Source organism: Ixodes scapularis, unplaced genomic scaffold, assembly GCF_016920785.2.
Source record: "Ixodes scapularis isolate PalLabHiFi unplaced genomic scaffold, ASM1692078v2 PGA_scaffold0__279_contigs__length_252992795, whole genome shotgun sequence".
Taxonomy (NCBI): Eukaryota; Metazoa; Arthropoda; class Arachnida; order Ixodida; family Ixodidae; genus Ixodes; species Ixodes scapularis.
The window spans coordinates 2,930,411-2,950,319 of NW_024609835.1; the positions used below are offsets into that span (position 1 = coordinate 2,930,411).

General features: G+C 47.5%; 1 protein-coding gene and 1 non-coding gene across 2 annotated transcripts in view; one reads left to right on the top strand and one right to left on the bottom strand.

Moving 5' to 3' along the window:
• The window catches only part of LOC121835371 (alpha-(1,6)-fucosyltransferase-like), a 115,295-nt gene that overhangs the window by 52,006 nt on the left and 43,380 nt on the right, over nt 1–19,909 (top strand). The gene's annotated exons all lie outside the window — the stretch shown is intronic.
• Trnan-guu lies at nt 15,114–15,187 on the bottom strand. Its single transcript has one exon. It is a non-coding gene; the product is annotated as a tRNA-Asn (tRNA).

Consider the following 19,909-nt stretch of genomic DNA (forward strand, 5'->3'; position numbering starts at 1 on the left):
CTCAAGTGGCAGAGCTGTCTCGTTTACCTCGACGACGTCGTGGTATTCTCCGCCAACTTCGACGAGCATTTGCGACGTCTTCGTGCCGTTTTTGAGGCAATCAGGACCGCAGGACTCACCCTCAAGCCGACGAAGTGCCGGTTTGCCTACGGCGAACTGAAGTTCCTGGGCCACGTAGTGAGCAACGAAGGTGTAAGTCCTGACCCTGAGAAAACTCGCGCCGTAGCGGCCTTTTCACCGCCCACCGACAAAAAGGCCGTTCGAAGATTCCTTGGACTTTGCGCATACTACCGGCGATTCGTTCAGGATTTCGCCAAGCTTTCTGCGCCGCTAACGCGCCTTACGAAAGACGCCGTGAACTTCGAATGGGGTGAAGAACAACAGCAGGCATTCGACGAACTAAAGCGACGGCTCCAGTCACCACCGATTCTCGGCCACTTCGACCAATCAGCCGAAACGGAGGTCCACACGGACGCCAGTAATACAGGACTCGGAGCGGTACTGGTCCAACGACAAGACGGTGCGGAGCGCGTGATCGCATACGCTAGCCGGACGCTGTCAAACGCGGAAAGTAATTACTCGACGACCGAGAAGGAATGTCTGGCCGTCGTCTGGGCCATCACGAAATTCCGCCCATACTTGTACGGGACTCCTTTTCGGGTGGTCACCGACCACCATTCGCTGTGTTGGTTAGCGAGCCTGAAGGACCCTTCGGGACGCCTCGCTCGGTGGAGCCTACGACTGCAAGAGTACGACGTGACCGTGGTCTACAAGTCAGGCCGAAAACACAGCGACGCCGACTGCCTGTCCAGAGCCCCTGTCGAGTCAGCTACCGGATGTGCCAAAGACGACGACGACGACGACCACTTTCTTGGCGCGGTGAGCATTCACGGCATGGCAGCGCTCCAGCGGGACGATCCTGAGTTGCGTGCACTGATCGACCACTTGGAGGGACGAGGGGCTACGATTTCCCGAGCCTTCTCGCGTGACCTGCCAAGATTCGCCGTCCGGAGAGGTCTCCTCTATAAAGAGAACTTCGGGGACAACAACTCGACGTGGCTCCTGGTCATTCCTGCTAGTCTTCGAGAAGAGATCTTCCAAGCCTGTCACGACGACCCAACATCTGGTCACCTTGGCTACAGTAGGACTCTTGCACGGATCCGAGAAAAATACTACTGGCCCAAGCTCCCGAAAACTGTCCACCTCTACGTCCGTTCGTGCCACGAATGCCAACGACGCAAGAAACCACCGACGAAGCCGGCAGGTCTCCTGCAACCGATCGCGCCCCCGACTGCACCATTCCAGCAGGTTGGAATGGATCTTCTCGGACCTTTCCCACCGTCGACGCAGGGAAACCGGTGGATAATCGTGGCAACTGATTATCTCACCAGGTACGCCGAGACAAAAGCACTCCCGTCGGGGACCGCCGTGGAAGTAGCCAAGTTCTTCGTGGAGTCTATCGTCCTCCGACACGGCGCTCCCCAAGTCCTGATTACGGACCGAGGATCCTCGTTCCTGGCGCAACTGACACAAGAGATACTCCGCCTGAGCCACACCGACCACCGCCGGACCACGGCATACCACCCGCAGACAAACGGGCTGACGGAGCGACTAAACAAGACCATCGCCGACATGATTTCGATGTACGTGGACGTGGAACACAAGACGTGGGACGAAGTGTTGCCCTACGTCACGTTTGCGTACAACACGGCGATTCAAGAAACTACCGGCATTACACCCTTTCAGCTGGTGCACGACAGAAAGGTGACGACGATGCTCGACGCCATGCTGCCCCACGACCCGACGGACGACGGCACTGACGACGCCCAGCTGGTCACCCAACGAGCAGAAGAAGTACGCCAGCTAGCCCGTCTTCGAATTAAGGACCAGCAACGTGTGGACGCTGGCCGGTACAACCTTCGCCGCCGCGACGTGGAGTTCCAGCCCGGAGACAGGGTATGGGTGTGGACGCCCATTCGCCGCCGCGGCCTCAGCGAGAAACTGTTAAAACGCTACTTCGGACCCTACAAGGTCATCCGCCGCCTTGGGGACTTGAACTACGAGGTGCTCCCCGACGGAACTCGCCCATCAAGACGCCGCCAGCCACGACCCGAAGTCGTCCACGTAGTTCGACTCAAGCCGTTCTACGCGCGTTAGGATTGTGAAACTGCATGTTTGTTTTGTTTCGCCGTAATTGTTTTAGCCATTTCCGTTTTCCTTTCGTTTTGCATCGGGGCGATGCACTTTTAAAGGGGGGGATAATGCCACCCGCAGAGCCGAGAAGGCAACGCTCGGTCACGGTCTTCTAGAAGATTCCCGGTCATTCTCGCAGCAGACGTAACTTTCCCTCTGTTTTGTTATTCTCGAAAGTGCCAGTTCATCCTCGCCCCGAGAGCGCGACGCTCGAACCTTCCTTGCCGAACTTTCGAGATAGTGACGCACGGTAGATAAGCAACTGCCCGCGACCTTGTCGAGTCAGTCTCAGTCTCGCTCGCGCTTTCTGTTTCGCCGCCGAGTCGCCGCCTGTTTTTCTGCTCCCTCGACGCTCTTTCGTTACTTATTTTTGGTTGGCACAAGTTCGCCCATTAAACCTTTATTTTCAGTTCAAGTTTCGCCTTCTCGTCGCCTTAATTCGTGACAATATTAGCTACGGTTCAGAGTAACGACACTTGGCCATATTGTGGCTTAAAATCATGGTTGCCAGTTAACTGAAGCTTTATCTAAAATCACGCTTTTCCGTACCCCACAAATGTTTAAACAACCCGCGACAGAGCATTGCAATATTGCATCAGCTTCCTAGCACCGCATCTAATGCTGAGGAAGTCGTACTTTTGGATCATGACGATCGGCAGTTGCGTTTGCTCTGAACAAGACCCAAAATGACGGCGCCCAAAACAATTTTGGGGAACGGAATGCCGATACTTTAAAGCTCATTTAGTGACTCTAGACATGAAGTGAACTCGGGTGTATTATTTTCCTCTTCGTCTTTATTTTTTATTGATTTCAATCATATCGAATAATGAACACATTATTTCACGCTACACGTGTGTAATTATTTGTCTTAGATTTATTAATCGGACCCAGTACTTAAACCATTCATTTATCGATAGTAAATCTTCCAATATATTTTTTAAATGTGAAGGTAAAAAGACACGGAGATTGATGATGATACAGACGCCAACGCCGCCCTCGGAATTTTTTTGAACACTAGAAATCAGCAGTTTGTCTGCCATCCACCAAGTAGCGCAACAAAACACCCAAACAGTTTTTAATTGTTTTTAAAATTAGCTAAGCTCTACACCTATTAAGAAACCAAAGCAAGATCATTGTGAAAATTTAATACATCCCAATGTATATGTATTCCAAACAATAAACGTTATTAAATGCCAATAAATTTGGTTGATGTCCAAAACAGATATGCGTCAAACACAGGTAAGTTTGAAGGGCTCCTGGAGCGTTATGACTTTGAAAATGAAAAAAAGCCATCGTCCACCTCTTGGGCAACCATTGTAGCTCTAAATGTTATAAACGATTTTATCATAGCTTAGTTATTTCCTCGGCGGCATTTGAAGTACCATGACTCGAAGCACAAAAAAGTGCAACGTTTGATATAAAATATCTAAACAAAAAAATTTTACACAACATTACATTTTTTTCTGCATATTACCAATTATAAGCACTACATCTGTAGCTAATTTCATTGCCCTAGCGCTTGTCATTAAAAACATATTTGTGCTGAAAAATGTCAATTTTAGGGCAATATTTGGAGGGATGAAAAAAACAAAGTAGTGCAAATACCAAAAAAGTGTATCGTTACATTCTGCTCCGACATCATCTTAACAAAACTGCTATATTGGAACCGTGCTATCTTTAATGGATCGTTCATAAAACATGAACTAGCGGAGCAAGTGAGGGTCAGCGCCATCATATTCGCAACGCTACAAACGCGCATGAACAGTAAAAACCAACACATACATAATATCAAATGAAAGAGGATTGCATTGCCTTTCGAATGACATTAATTCCACAAAACAGTATTTAAAAGGAGATGAGTAATGACCTGCCAAAAAGTACCTAAACTGGCACATTCAGTGGGACCGTGGCCTTAATAAGCCAGATAGGAAACGCCAGAAAGCCAAGGTGGAGTAGTGTAGAGGTTAGCACACCCGACCGGACATTGGGAGGCCCAGAGTTCAAATCCTGGCTCCGCCGATTTTTGGCTTTCGACGGGTTCCTGAAAACTTTGATTCTTTGATTCATTGAATTAAGTACGGTTCAATCATCTGCACATATTCGTTCATATCACCCTCGGAGACCACGTACGATGGTGTGAAGTGCCCTTGTAGTATATTCAATAACGTGGCTCTTGATCCTCGCAGATGATGATGATACCGTACCTCTAAAGCTCAGAAACAAAGAATACTACAAGTACGCGGGACGAGACAAACAGTGGGAGGATTTCTGGAGCATAAACGAGCACGTACCACGTGACACTAAACGTCGTACCGCGTTCCACGCGGCGGCGTGTGTTTCCAGAACACCTCTGATTGGATACATTTCGTTTCTTGCGCATTAATAAGACAGATAGGAAACGCCAGAAAGCCAAGGTGGAGTAGTGTAGAGGTTAGCACACCCGACCGGACATTGGGAGGCCCAGAGTTCAAATCCTGGCTGCCGATTTTTGGCTTTCGCCGGGTTCCTGAAAACTTTGATTCTTTGCTTCATTGAATTAAGTACGGTTCAATCATCTGCACATATTCGTTCATATCACCCTCGGAGACCACGTACGATGGTGTGAAGTGCCCTTGTAGTATATTCAATAACGTGGCTCTTGATTCTCGCAGATGATGATGATACCGTATCTCTAAAGCTCAGAAACAAAGAATACTACAAGTACGCGGGACGAGACAAACAGTGGGAGGATTTCTGGAGCATAAACGAGCACGTACCACGTGACACTAAACGTCGTACCGCGTTCCACGCGGCCGCGTGTGTTTCCAGAACACCTCTGATTGGATACATTTCGTTTCTTGCGCATTAATAAGACAGATAGGAAACGCCAGAAAGCCAAGGTGGAGTAGTGTAGAGGTTAGCACACCCGACCGGACATTGGGAGGCCCAGAGTTCAAATCCTGGCTCCGCCGATTTTTGGCTTTCGGCGGGTTCCTGAAAACTTTGATTCATTGATTGATTGGATTAAGTACGGTTCAATCATCTGCATATATTCGTTCATATCACCCTCGGAGACCACGTACGATGGTGTGAAGTGCCCTTGTAGTATATTTAATAACGTGGCTCTTGATCCTCGCAGATGATGATGATACCGTACCTCTAAAGCTCAGAAACAAAGAATACTACAAGTACGCGGGACGAGACAAACAGTGGGAGGATTTCTGGAGCATAAACGAGCACGTACCACGTGACACTAAACATCGTACCGCGTTCCACGCGGCGGCGTGTGTTTCCAGAACACCTCTGATTGGATACATTTCGTTTCTTGCGCATTAATAAGACAGATAGGAAACGCCAGAAAGCCAAGGTGGAGTAGTGTAGAGGTTAGCACACCCGACCGGACATTGGGAGGCCCAGAGTTCAAATCCTGGCTCCGCCGATTTTTGGCTTTCGGCGGGTTCCTGAAAACTTTGATTCATTGATTGATTGGATTAAGTACGGTTCAATCATCTGCATATATTCCTTCATATCACCCTCGGAGACCACGTACGATGGTGTGAAGTGCCCTTGTAGTATATTTAATAACGTGGCTCTTGATCCTCGCAGATGATGATGATACCGTACCTCTAAAGCTCAGAAACAAAGAATACTACAAGTACGCGGGACGAGACAAACAGTGGGAGGATTTCTGGAGCATAAACGAGCACGTACCACGTGACACTAAACGTCGTACCGCGTTCCACGCGGCGGCGTGTGTTTCCAGAACACCTCTGATTGGATACATTTCGTTTCTTGTGCATTAATAAGACAGATAGGAAACGCCAGAAAGCCAAGGTGGAGTAGTGTAGAGGTTAGCACACCCGACCGGACATTGGGAGGCCCAGAGTTCAAATCCTGGCTCCGCCGATTTTTGGCTTTCGGCGGGTTCCTGAAAACTTTGATTCTTTGCTTCATTGAATTAAGTACGGTTCAATCATCGGCACATATTCGTTCATATCACCCTCGGAGACCACGTACGATGGTGTGAAGTGCCCTTGTAGTATATTCAATAACGTGGCTCTTGATCCTCGCAGATGATGATGATACCGTATCTCTAAAGCTCAGAAACAAAGAATACTACAAGTACGCGGGACGAGACAAACAGTGGGAGGATTTCTGGAGCATAAACGAGCACGTACCACGTGACACTAAACGTCGTACCGCGTTCCACGCGGCCGCGTGTGTTTCCAGAACACCTCTGATTGGATACATTTCGTTTCTTGCGCATTAATAAGACAGATAGGAAACGCCAGAAAGCCAAGGCGGAGTAGTGTAGAGGTTAGCACACCCGACCGGACATTGGGAGGCCCAGAGTTCAAATCCTGGCTGCCGATTTTTGGCTTTCGGCGGGTTCCTGAAAACTTTGATTCTTTGCTTCATTGAATTAAGTACGGTTCAATCATCTGCACATATTCGTTCATATCACCCTCGGAGACCACGTACGATGGTGTGAAGTGCCCTTGTAGTATATTCAATAACGTGGCTCTTGATTCTCGCAGATGATGATGATACCGTATCTCTAAAGCTCAGAAACAAAGAATACTACAAGTACGCGGGACGAGACAAACAGTGGGAGGATTTCTGGAGCATAAACGAGCACGTACCACGTGACACTAAACGTCGTACCGCGTTCCACGCGGCGGCGTGTGTTTCCAGAACACCTCTGATTGGATACATTTCGTTTCTTGCGCATTAATAAGACAGATAGGAAACGCCAGAAAGCCAAGGTGGAGTAGTGTAGAGGTTAGCACACCCGACCGGACATTGGGAGGCCCAGAGTTCAAATCCTGGCTCCACCGATTTTTGGCTTTCGGCGGGTTCCTGAAAACTTTGATTCTTTGATTCATTGAATTAAGTACGGTTCAATCATCTGCACATATTCGTTCATATCACCCTCGGAGACCACGTACGATGGTGTGAAGTGCCCTTGTAGTATATTCAATAACGTGGCTCTTGATCCTCGCAGATGATGATGATACCGTGTCTCTAAAGCTCATAAACAAAGAATACTACAAGTACGCGGGACGAGACAAACAGTGGGAGGATTTCTGGAGCATAAACGAGCACGTACCACGTGACACTAAACGTCGTGCCGCGTTCCACGCGGCGGCGTGTGTTTCCAGAACACCTCTGATTGGATACATTTCGTTTCTTGCGCATTAATAAGACAGATAGGAAACGCCAGAAAGCCAAGGTGGAGTAGTGTAGAGGTTAGCACACCCGACCGGACATTGGGAGGCCCAGAGTTCAAATCCTGGCTCCGCCGATTTTTGGCTTTCGGCGGGTTCCTGAAAACTTTGATTCATTGATTGATTGGATTAAGTACGGTTCAATCATCTGCACATATTCGTTCATATCACCCTCGGAGACCACGTACGATGGTGTGAAGTGCCCTTGTAGTATATTCAATAACGTGGCTCTTGATCCTCGCAGATGATGATGATACCGTGTCTCTAAAGCTCATAAACAAAGAATACTACAAGTACGCGGGACGAGACAAACAGTGGGAGGATTTCTGGAGCATAAACGAGCACGTACCACGTGACACTAAACATCGTACCGCGTTCCACGCGGCGGCGTGTGTTTCCAGAACACCTCTGATTGGATACATTTCGTTTCTTGCGCATTAATAAGACAGATAGGAAACGCCAGAAAGCCAAGGTGGAGTAGTGTAGAGGTTAGCACACCCGACCGGACATTGGGAGGCCCAGAGTTCAAATCCTGGCTCCGCCGATTTTTGGCTTTCGGCGGGTTCCTGAAAACTTTGATTCATTGATTGATTGGATTAAGTACGGTTCAATCATCTGCATATATTCGTTCATATCACCCTCGGAGACCACGTACGATGGTGTGAAGTGCCCTTGTAGTATATTTAATAACGTGGCTCTTGATCCTCGCAGATGATGATGATACCGTGTCTCTAAAGCTCATAAACAAAGAATACTACAAGTACGCGGGACGAGACAAACAGTGGGAGGATTTCTGGAGCATAAACGAGCACGTACCACGTGACACTAAACATCGTACCGCGTTCCACGCGGCGGCGTGTGTTTCCAGAACACCTCTGATTGGATACATTTCGTTTCTTGCGCATTAATAAGACAGATAGGAAACGCCAGAAAGCCAAGGTGGAGTAGTGTAGAGGTTAGCACACCCGACCGGACATTGGGAGGCCCAGAGTTCAAATCCTGGCTCCGCCGATTTTTGGCTTTTGGCGGGTTCCTGAAAACTTTGATTCATTGATTGATTGGATTAAGTACGGTTCAATCATCTGCACATATTCGTTCATATCACCCTCGGAGACCACGTACGATGGTGTGAAGTGCCCTTGTAGTATATTCAATAACGTGGCTCTTGATCCTCGCAGATGATGATGATACCGTGTCTCTAAAGCTCATAAACAAAGAATACTACAAGTACGCGGGACGAGACAAACAGTGGGAGGATTTCTGGAGCATAAACGAGCACGTACCACGTGACACTAAACGTCGTACCGCGTTCCACGCGGCCGCGTGTGTTTCCAGAACACCTCTGATTGGATACATTTCGTTTCTTGTGCATTAATAAGACAGATAGGAAACGCCAGAAAGCCAAGGTGGAGTAGTGTAGAGGTTAGCACACCCGACCGGACATTGGGAGGCCCAGAGTTCAAATCCTGGCTCCGCCGATTTTTGGCTTTCGACGGGTTCCTGAAAACTTTGATTCTTTGATTCATTGAATTAAGTACGGTTCAATCATCTGCATATATTCGTTCATATCACCCTCGGAGACCACGTACGATGGTGTGAAGTGCCCTTGTAGTATATTTAATAACGTGGCTCTTGATTCTCGCAGATGATGATGATACCGTATCTCTAAAGCTCAGAAACAAAGAATACTACAAGTACGCGGGACGAGACAAACAGTGGGAGGATTTCTGGAGCATAAACGAGCACGTACCACGTGACACTAAACGTCGTACCGCGTTCCACGCGGCGGCGTGTGTTTCCAGAACACCTCTGATTGGATACATTTCGTTTCTTGCGCATTAATAAGACAGATAGGAAACGCCAGAAAGCCAAGGTGGAGTAGTGTAGAGGTTAGCACACCCGACCGGACATTGGGAGGCCCAGAGTTCAAATCCTGGCTCCGCCGATTTTTGGCTTTCGACGGGTTCCTGAAAACTTTGATTCTTTGATTCATTGAATTAAGTACGGTTCAATCATCTGCACATATTCGTTCATATCACCCTCGGAGACCACGTACGATGGTGTGAAGTGCCCTTGTAGTATATTCAATAACGTGGCTCTTGATCCTCGCAGATGATGATGATACCGTGTCTCTAAAGCTCATAAACAAAGAATACTACAAGTACGCGGGACGAGACAAACAGTGGGAGGATTTCTGGAGCATAAACGAGCACGTACCACGTGACACTAAACGTCGTACCGCGTTCCACGCGGCGGCGTGTGTTTCCAGAACACCTCTGATTGGATACATTTCGTTTCTTGCGCATTAATAAGACAGATAGGAAACGCCAGAAAGCCAAGGTGGAGTAGTGTAGAGGTTAGCACACCCGACCGGACATTGGGAGGCCCAGAGTTCAAATCCTGGCTCCGCCGATTTTTGGCTTTCGACGGGTTCCTGAAAACTTTGATTCTTTGATTCATTGAATTAAGTACGGTTCAATCATCTGCACATATTCGTTCATATCACCCTCGGAGACCACGTACGATGGTGTGAAGTGCCCTTGTAGTATATTCAATAACGTGGCTCTTGATTCTCGCAGATGATGATGATACCGTATCTCTAAAGCTCAGAAACAAAGAATACTACAAGTACGCGGGACGAGACAAACAGTGGGAGGATTTCTGGAGCATAAACGAGCACGTACCACGTGACACTAAACGTCGTACCGCGTTCCACGCGGCGGCGTGTGTTTCCAGAACACCTCTGATTGGATACATTTTGTTTCTTGCGCATTAATAAGACAGATAGGAAACGCCAGAAAGCCAAGGTGGAGTAGTGTAGAGGTTAGCACACCCGACCGGACATTGGGAGGCCCAGAGTTCAAATCCTGGCTCCGGCGATTTTTGGCTTTTGGCGGGTTCCTGAAAACTTTGATTCTTTGATTCATTGAATTAAGTACGGTTCAATCATCTGCACATATTCGTTCATATCACCCTCGGAGACCACGTACGATGGTGTGAAGTGCCCTTGTAGTATATTCAATAACGTGGCTCTTGATCCTCGCAGATGATGATGATACCGTGTCTCTAAAGCTCATAAACAAAGAATACTACAAGTACGCGGGACGAGACAAACAGTGGGAGGATTTCTGGAGCATAAACGAGCACGTACCACGTGACACTAAACGTCGTACCGCGTTCCACGCGGCGGCGTGTGTTTCCAGAACACCTCTGATTGGATACATTTCGTTTCTTGCGCATTAATAAGACAGATAGGAAACGCCAGAAAGCCAAGGTGGAGTAGTGTAGAGGTTAGCACACCCGACCGGACATTGGGAGGCCCAGAGTTCAAATCCTGGCTCCGCCGATTTTTGGCTTTCGACGGGTTCCTGAAAACTTTGATTCTTTGATTCATTGAATTAAGTACGGTTCAATCATCTGCACATATTCGTTCATATCACCCTCGGAGACCACGTACGATGGTGTGAAGTGCCCTTGTAGTATATTCAATAACGTGGCTCTTGATCCTCGCAGATGATGATGATACCGTGTCTCTAAAGCTCATAAACAAAGAATACTACAAGTACGCGGGACGAGACAAACAGTGGGAGGATTTCTGGAGCATAAACGAGCACGTACCACGTGACACTAAACGTCGTACCGCGTTCCACGCGGCGGCGTGTGTTTCCAGAACACCTCTGATTGGATACATTTCGTTTCTTGCGCATTAATAAGACAGATAGGAAACGCCAGAAAGCCAAGGTGGAGCAGTGTAGAGGTTAGCACACCCGACCGGACGTTGGGAGGCCCAGAGTTCAAATCCTGGCTCCGCCGATTTTTGGCTTTCGACGGGTTCCTGAAATCTTTGATTCTTTGATTCATTGAATTAAGTACGGTTCAATCATCTGCACATATTCGTTCATATCACCCTCGGAGACCACGTACGATGGTGTGAAGTGCCCTTGTAGTATATTCAATAACGTGGCTCTTGATCCTCGCAGATGATGATGATACCGTATCTCTAAAGCTCAGAAACAAAGAATACTACAAGTACGCGGGACGAGACAAACAGTGGGAGGATTTCTGGAGCATAAACGAGCACGTACCACGTGACACTAAACGTCGTACCGCGTTCCACGCGGCGGCGTGTGTTTCCAGAACACCTCTGATTGGATACATTTCGTTTCTTGCGCATTAATAAGACAGATAGGAAACGCCAGAAAGCCAAGGTGGAGTAGTGTAGAGGTTAGCACACCCGACCGGACATTGGGAGGCCCAGAGTTCAAATCCTGGCTCCGCCGATTTTTGGCTTTCGACGGGTTCCTGAAAACTTTGATTCTTTGATTCATTGAATTAAGTAAGGTTCAATCATCTGCACATATTCGTTCATATCACCCTCGGAGACCACGTACGATGGTGTGAAGTGCCCTTGTAGTATATTGAATAACGTGGCTCTTGATTCTCGCAGATGATGATGATACCGTATCTCTAAAGCTCAGAAACAAAGAATACTACAAGTACGCGGGACGAGACAAACAGTGGGAGGATTTCTGGAGCATAAACGAGCACGTACCACGTGACACTAAACGTCGTACCGCGTTCCACGCGGCGGCGTGTGTTTCCAGAACACCTCTGATTGGATACATTTCGTTTCTTGCGCCTTAATAAGACAGATAGGAAACGCCAGAAAGCCAAGGTGGAGTAGTGTAGAGGTTAGCACACCCGACCGGACATTGGGAGGCCCAGAGTTCAAATCCTGGCTCCGCCGATTTTTGGCTTTCGGCGGGTTCCTGAAAACTTTGATTCATTGATTGATTGGATTAAGTACGGTTCAATCATCTGCACATATTCGTTCACATATATATATATATATATATATATATATATATATAAATTTCTGGGTACCGTATTAATTCACTACGAAAGTATATTTAGTCGTAAATTTTTTTATAAAGATAGCAAACGAAAAGCGTATTTTAGACAAAACTTTTAGAACTTTTAGAGACTAATATAAACAAATCAAGTAAAAATCATAAAAACTATCAGCACGGCGTTAAGGAATTTTATTGGCCAGTTAAAACACACAATGCGCGAAAAAAAATCGGAATAATTTTCTATCTCTTCCCGTTTTACAAAGTTTTCTTTAAATGAGTGCTGCTTTCAGTCCTGAGCAATTTATTTTCTCTCTGACCTGGAAAAGATTGAACTCTCTATTGTAATTCTTTACAAGCTTCTGATAACTCTTTGAATCTTTTGATTAATGGTCAGGTTCACTTTTCATGATTTTACAAAACAGATGCACTAGCTGCGCCTTTGTCCTAAACTTAATTTGGGATTACACACACAAAAAAAGAAATATTTGTCAATAATCCAAATATGGTTGAATCCATTCGGCAGGCACGACAGACAGTCTGTTGCAACATAAGAATGCGAAAGAACTTCCTCTACACTTCAATGCTAATGAGATAATATCGTTAGTACCTTAAAGGGACACTGACACCCCCCAAAAAATTTTTTTTATTTTTTGCCAGGCGCTTCATTATGGTGTCGGAGGACTACCCAATTAATATTTTGCAACAGAGTAGCGTATTTCTTTAATAAAGCCAAAAGACGCAACTGCTCGAAACCGAAACCGAAACCCGACGGAGGTCGGAGAAGTGGAGAGAAAAGAGTGACTGGCGGAAGTCACGTGGCTACACCCGACCGTGCTTTTTTTTTTTTGTTTTTCTCCTCTCCGGTAGCAGACGACACGACATGCGGCGTGCGGGAACTGCTTGCCGTGCCATTCTTTTGCAGTTATGTTTGTTCCGCTCGTTGTTATGTACTCCAAGATGAGTTGTTTTGTACATTGAGGAGTTAGAGATGAGTAGTGAGTGCCCGTGGTGAATTTCCATGATCGGCTCCGAAAAGAATAAACCCAAGATGTTGCGTGAAGAGCTGGCTCACATGTCCTGCATCCGAAAAAAAGTGGCATTCTCGAAAGATCAACGGGATCGGGACCAATGGCTGGCTGCAATTCCTGTAGAACATTTACGGGCACCTCGAAAAACGGACGCTACCTGATTTATATGCTCCTTGCACTTTGTGGAAAGTGATTACATTGAGTTCGCAGGTGTCAAAACGAAAATCCCATACCGTTTAATTCAGCGAAGTATCGTCCACAACAGTTGTTTGTTATTTTTTTTGTTTGTTTCTTCAGTGATGATTGTAAAAAAAAAAAAAGAAAAAGATATGTAAACATCAAAAATTGTTTGCAAAAAAAAAAAAAAAAATCACGGGGGATCGAACCCGGACCTTCGGTGTGTGAAGCGGACGTCTTTCCCACTGAGCTACTGGGGAATCTCGTTTCTGGTGGATCTCTTTCCTTTATAATACTTCAGCCGGTAAACTGTAAGTTTGAAAGTTTGCTGTCGATTTTTCTTTAGCAAAAGCACTCCCGGGTCGAAGTCGGGAAGCACCACGCTTTGGGGACATTCGCACCTAGTAAAGAAATCGTACGCGTGCATATTCAACTCGAAGTAGACACGTCGTGCTTGACGTTTGCGCGAGCGTTGTCTTCAGCCACGAGAAGGGAGCGAAGGCTCGGCGACGTCTTCGTGCAAATCGGCTTGTTGGCCGGGCGTGTCGTACGGGATGAATACCAATTCTTTTGATCAGTCCCAAATTTCTCTTTTAACGGTAGACAGAATTCGCCGGTACCGCGAACGACAGTTCTGAAATAGAGGTCCCACGCCCGTCGTCCGCTGCCATCGCCGTCCCCGCGAGTCCCACGATACGCGAAACGACGAGCGCACAGAATGCTTCCGGTTGTCTGTGGAACTTTTTTTTTCAATCAACGTATTTGCAGCTTTTTAGAAGCCACAAAAAATGGGTTTCATATTTTTTTCTATTTTTAATATTGAGTGTGTGCCTTCAGTGACCCACGACTTTGATTAAATTTGGTGGTCGCATCGATACCTTAGAAAATGGCCCGTGACCGCGGAAAAGAGAGTGAGCGAGACTCGAACCGGCCAGTTCTTGATCGGCGGTTTTCGGGCGGAAAGAAACCGAATTTCGAGCCGCAAATTCTGTTCTGGGTAGTTGAGCCCTCATATGTCACGTACAACTAACAACCTCGGCGAGCATAAATACCCTGTCAGTGTCCCTTTAATGCACTTTTATGATCCATAAAAAAAAACTACAATAGTGTTGAAAAAAAAAACTTTCAGCATTTCCACGCTGGTGAAAAAGGAAGTGCAGCGAAGCTGTCGCTTCTGCTTTCAATGGTCGCTTTCCATGCGAGTGATCTGTTCTTCGTTCGCAAGGGAATCTTAAGCGCTCGGCGCAGTGGAACTTCAGTCGATAGGGAGTTTTCGTAGATCGTTTTCGCCGTCCCGCAAGGCCCTCCGCAACCCGCTGCGATAGCGGAAACTCCACAGTCAAGGCTATCGGCGCGCAGGCGCAGTAGCGACTTCTTCGTTGCGGAACGCTTAGCGGAGGGGGCAGCGCGGTCTACGAAAACTCCCTGATAGCGGTTTCGCGGCGGTTGCGGAACCATTCTCGCTGCTGCGCACATTGCCGCTCGTTCCGCTCCCGCTGCCGCCACCTATGAGCGAAGGCGGCAACCAGCCTGGTTGCTGCCGTCACTCATAGATGGCGGTAGCTGTCCAGAGTCATTATTTGTTTTGCCGTTGGACACGACCCTGGGGAACGTAGCCCTTAACAACTCCGCTGTAAAAGAAAAAAAAAAAATTTCGCCACCGGGTGGACTCGAACCACCAGCCTTTCGGTTAACAGCCGAACGCGCTAACCAATTGCGCCACGGAGGCGGGTTGAGGAGGCTGTCATAAAAGCGGAAGGAAAGCGAAGCAATCTCGAGTGTTGGCGAGTTTTCTTTGCTGTTGTTTTTTCGTGACGATTTCCGATGCCAAAAAAGCGTTAAGGAGACCGGAGAATGGAGCTACACAGGCCTCCCTCCGTCCGCCCATGTTCCAAGTGTGTCATCAGGGAGTTTTCGTGGATCGTTTTCGCCGACCCGCAACTCACCTCAACTGGCTGCGATACCCGGAACTGTACAGCCAAGGCTATCGGCGCGCAGGCGCAGCAGCGGCTTCTTCGTTGCGGAAGGATTAGGGGAGAGGGAAACGCGGACTACGAAAGCTTTCTATCATTTCTTCCGTGTTCAACGAGCGTCCGGAGAGCGGGCGCTGCGAACCATCGGAACCCATCCAAGAGGGAGTTTTCGTAGACCGCGTTTTCCCCTCCGCTAAGCCCTCCGCAACGAAGAAGCCGCTACTGCGCTTGCGCGCCCATGGCCTTGACTGTAGAGTTCCGGGCATCATAGCGGGTTGCGGAGGGCGTTGCGGGACGGCGGAAACGATATACGAAAACCCCCTATTGGTACAATGTCGCGCAATATCGCATGAGTGCATGGGTGCGGAGACTAGCGGAGACCAGAGCGACACGCGGGGCGCCATGTAACGTGATGCGCGCACAGTGCCGGATTGACTGAGGTGGCTCATAGCGCACGGTGCGGTCGATCGTAAGGTAAAAAAAATATACTTCGGGCTTTATAGAGTATATTTGTAATAGATATTTTTGCGTAAAAAAAAGACGCTTGATTAATTTAATGAATGGAGTGTGTTGAAACTTTTCACAAATGTGTCTAGTTGGAGCATTAGGGAGTTTTCGTAGATCGTTTTCGCCGTTCCGCAAGGCCCTCCGCAATCCGCTACAATAGCGGGAACTCCACAGTCAAGGCTATCGGCGCGCAGGCGCAATAGCAACTTCTTCGTTGCGGAAGGCTTAGCGGAGGGGGTAGCGCGGTCTACGAAAACTCCCTATTTATCATCCGATCTCCAGCGGCAGTGCGTTGCGTCCGTAAACCGAAAAGATTTTTCCCCAAAGCCAAACTCTCGACTCTGCTCGGAACATTGTGGGAATGGAGCGCGCACCGCACTTAACGCTGTACCGTTGGTGAACATGGGAGACGCTCGCAAGGTGCGTGAAAGTTTTCTCGTGATTAATGGCTGTTTCAGTTTTTAACTTTTTGTAACTGAATTTATCTTAATATTTTGAAGTGTTGACAATGACTATTTTATCAACTACAACACATAGTTCAAGGCTCATTTCCGCCGCCAGGTATGGCTAGGAATTGTCGAAAAGTTTGTTCTATCGGTTTTTCTGAATTGCGATCTCCTGTGTTATACCATAGAGGCGTGAACCTATGTTGACCGTCACAGCGCGACTAGATTCTCCGTGTTTTCAAAATTAGCACAAAATATAGTCGGAAACAAACCTTAAATTTCTGTTGCTGAAAGTTGAAACATGCTCATGCATCGATTTCGAACCGTTCAATCATTGATCCACTCACTCCGGCAATAGGTCCATCTCGACTTTGCTGTTTCCAGTTCTCAACAAAAGACACACTCATCGGCATGGGATCCTAAAATAAAACGTTTATAAACACCGATGCATCAGCATGTTTCAACGTGTATAAACATCGATGCATGAGCACGCTTCAACTTTCAGCAACAAAAATAAGGTTTCTTTCCACCTACATTATGTACTATAACATTGAAAATAAGAAGAGTTTAGTCGCGTTGTGTCGGTCAACATATAAGTTCACTGTTCTCTGGTATCGCACAGGAGATCGCGATTTAGGCAAAGCGATAGAACTAACTTTTCGACAATTTCCAGCCACACCAGGCGGCGGAATTCAGCCTTCAACTAAGTGTTGTAGATACTAAAATTGGGTCAGAAGAAAGGGGGGGGGGGGGGGGCAGGCTGAGAAGCCTGCCCCCCCCCCTCCCTTCCCCCCGGGACTTTGGAAAGTCTACGCCGCTGCTTAGCACTTCTTATGAGTTGTGAATGCGAAAGCATGCACATCATTCTTGCTCTCCGCGAGTTGGAGCGCTGACCGGCGCTGACCTGGCGCAGCATGTCCGGCGAATGACAGCATGGTCGCCGCGAGCCAGCCAATGGGACCGAAGTGGAAAAGGTGCCGTTGGTTAGCTTTGGGCTTGGTTTCATAGCTGCACTCTTAGAAAAAAGCTAGTAAAAAGCTAGTAACTGCAGCAGTTACTACTCCTTTCTGGCCGTTACTACCTTTCACTAACTATTTACGACCTCAAACGCACGATAGGTAGTAAAAAGTTAGCAAATGCAGCCGTTGCTACCATTTCTGACCGTCACTACCTTTTTACTAGCTATTTACTACCGCAAAGGGGCGGAGAAGATGGCGGCGCTTGCTTCATACCCGATTGCCAGTGTTAGTGACGTACTTGCTGTTTCGGACCGCAGGGGGAGGTATCTACACGCAATCGTAGCGTCAAATATTGCATGAGGATGCATGTTTAAAGGGGAACTCCACCGATTTTTTGAGCTACCTCAACTAACTATATTTTCTGACTCCCCGGCCTTTACTCTCTCCGGTATGCTATTTAGAATCGCGAAATTCATAATAGGTATTGCGAAATCGGCAAATGAAAATGATGCAAAAACCAACATTCAAATATACGCGCACTTTTCAGGGCCGTGACGTCAGTGGCAGGCAGGCTTGCCAGTCGAGAAAGCAGCCAAAAAATAGGATATGCCAATCATTTGTTCCGTGCTTGGAGCGCGGGTACTGCAGTGAGCTTCCCAAGCATTCATTTGACACCATGAAACTACTTCGAATCAGTTGGAAACAAAATCTACAGCCCAAAGAGTGAACCCCTGCCTTCCTCTGACGTCACTTTTTCATTGTTGCCAGTAGAGACTTTCAGTTTGAAAAACACGGTGACGACCAAAACTGTAAATTCAATAACTTCGCGAAAAAACAATATTTTGACCTAATATTTGGGATACAATTTTAGCAATGTTTGTTGGTTAGTTTAGCAAAATTTCAAGCAAATCGGAGACAATGAAAAAACCGGTGGAGTACACCTTTAAGGGTTGGAGCCGACTTTGTAACGATCGCAGCCTCCGTACCAGCACGACGTGGAAGCCAGCGCTGCAGCAATGGCATGCGGCTTTCTTACTTTCCTTCTCGTTTGCATTCGTTTGTGAGCTTTTATATTTTCATTTTGGTTTTAAGTGGGATGAAAATAGCCACGTGGCAAATACTAAAAACGTTTCCCAAAACAAAACAAAAAAAGAATCATTCTGTTTTTTTTAATATATTTTTAATATTTTTATATTTTTTTTAAACTAATGTTTTTCTTTCACAAGCGACGCTTGGCAACACTGTACGACAAGCAAGTCGGGGCCTGTCGGAGTTCGCAAGACGCTAATTTCTCCGATGTGAACCTGCCGTTTTTGGCCTTGTGTCGTGTGTAGTTGTCGTGTTCCCGTGTTGGAGTGCATAGTTAACGTTCGTGCGTTCGACGGGGTGAGTGTGTGCGTGAACCTGGACTTCTCCGAGGATAGTTCTAACGAGCCGGTGCCGCTGTCACTGGAATGGGTTTCGTCGTCCAAGAAGAGTTTCTCTGCCTCCTCCTACTTGACACTGAGAACTTCTTCACGGTTTGTGTGTGCTTGGTGGTTGAATTATTCTGATTGAGCTGTCTTCGGTCGTGACAGTGCACGGTCACAACCGTTGATGTGCGTCGTAAATAGTGTATGTAGCTTTGGGACAAATGAAAGAAAAACCTGTTTTGGCATTCTACGAGTCTTTCAGAATTTGCTTAAATCTTCCCCAAAAACGCGAGCACTTGTCAGTGTACTACAAAAATTAAGATGCGAGCTGCACGCGGTATTAATTTTGCATGCATTTTTGTAGCGCAGCACGCGAAAGGAGTGCAGCTGCCGTCGTACTCCCTGTCAATTAGAGCCCTCGTTCGCCGCGGGAGACGGCAAGAAAGCACTCTATCGCCGACGGCGACCGCATTCGTTTTAAAGGCTGAACCCCATGTAATCGATTTACTGAGCGACGAGCTAGCGACGGAGACAGCGACGAGCGACGGCGATTTTTCACGGTCACCCGTCGCGGCATTCGGTTTTTTTAATTTCTGGGAAACGTCGCTCATCGCCTTGGCCGCTTGTTCCCGTCGCTTTCATGCGGTTTGCCTCGTTGCGCAACTGACCTAGTGACGGCGGAGAACTGACGTGCTGATACACGACGGCAAGTTTGCGCACTCAAATGGTCAGTATAAAAGACTTAAAGGCAGTAAACGAATTTAGCGGGGAGGAAGTGGCCGAGTGATTCGTCGTTTGGCTTTCGAGACGAGCAGACGTATCGCAATGAGCTCCGTCGGAGCGGTATCAACGGCGGCTGATAGCCGTGGTTTCAAGGATGAACGCAGCAGCGAGGTCTACAGGATTATCATGCCCCCGATCCCGGCGGGCGTGCATCTGCTAAATTCTGTCTTTTTGCACGCCGATATCGGAGCAAGGCCGTACCGGATCGAAGATTTCAAGGCCGGGCTGCAAAACGCAGGGGTGCTCAAGGACATAGCTGCGTTTGGTTCATTTCAGATGAACCACGTATGGCTGGCGACCCTGAAGACACCCGCTGCCAAAAAGAAGTTGGCTGACGTTAAGGCCTTCGAAGTTAAAGGCAGGCGGTGCGT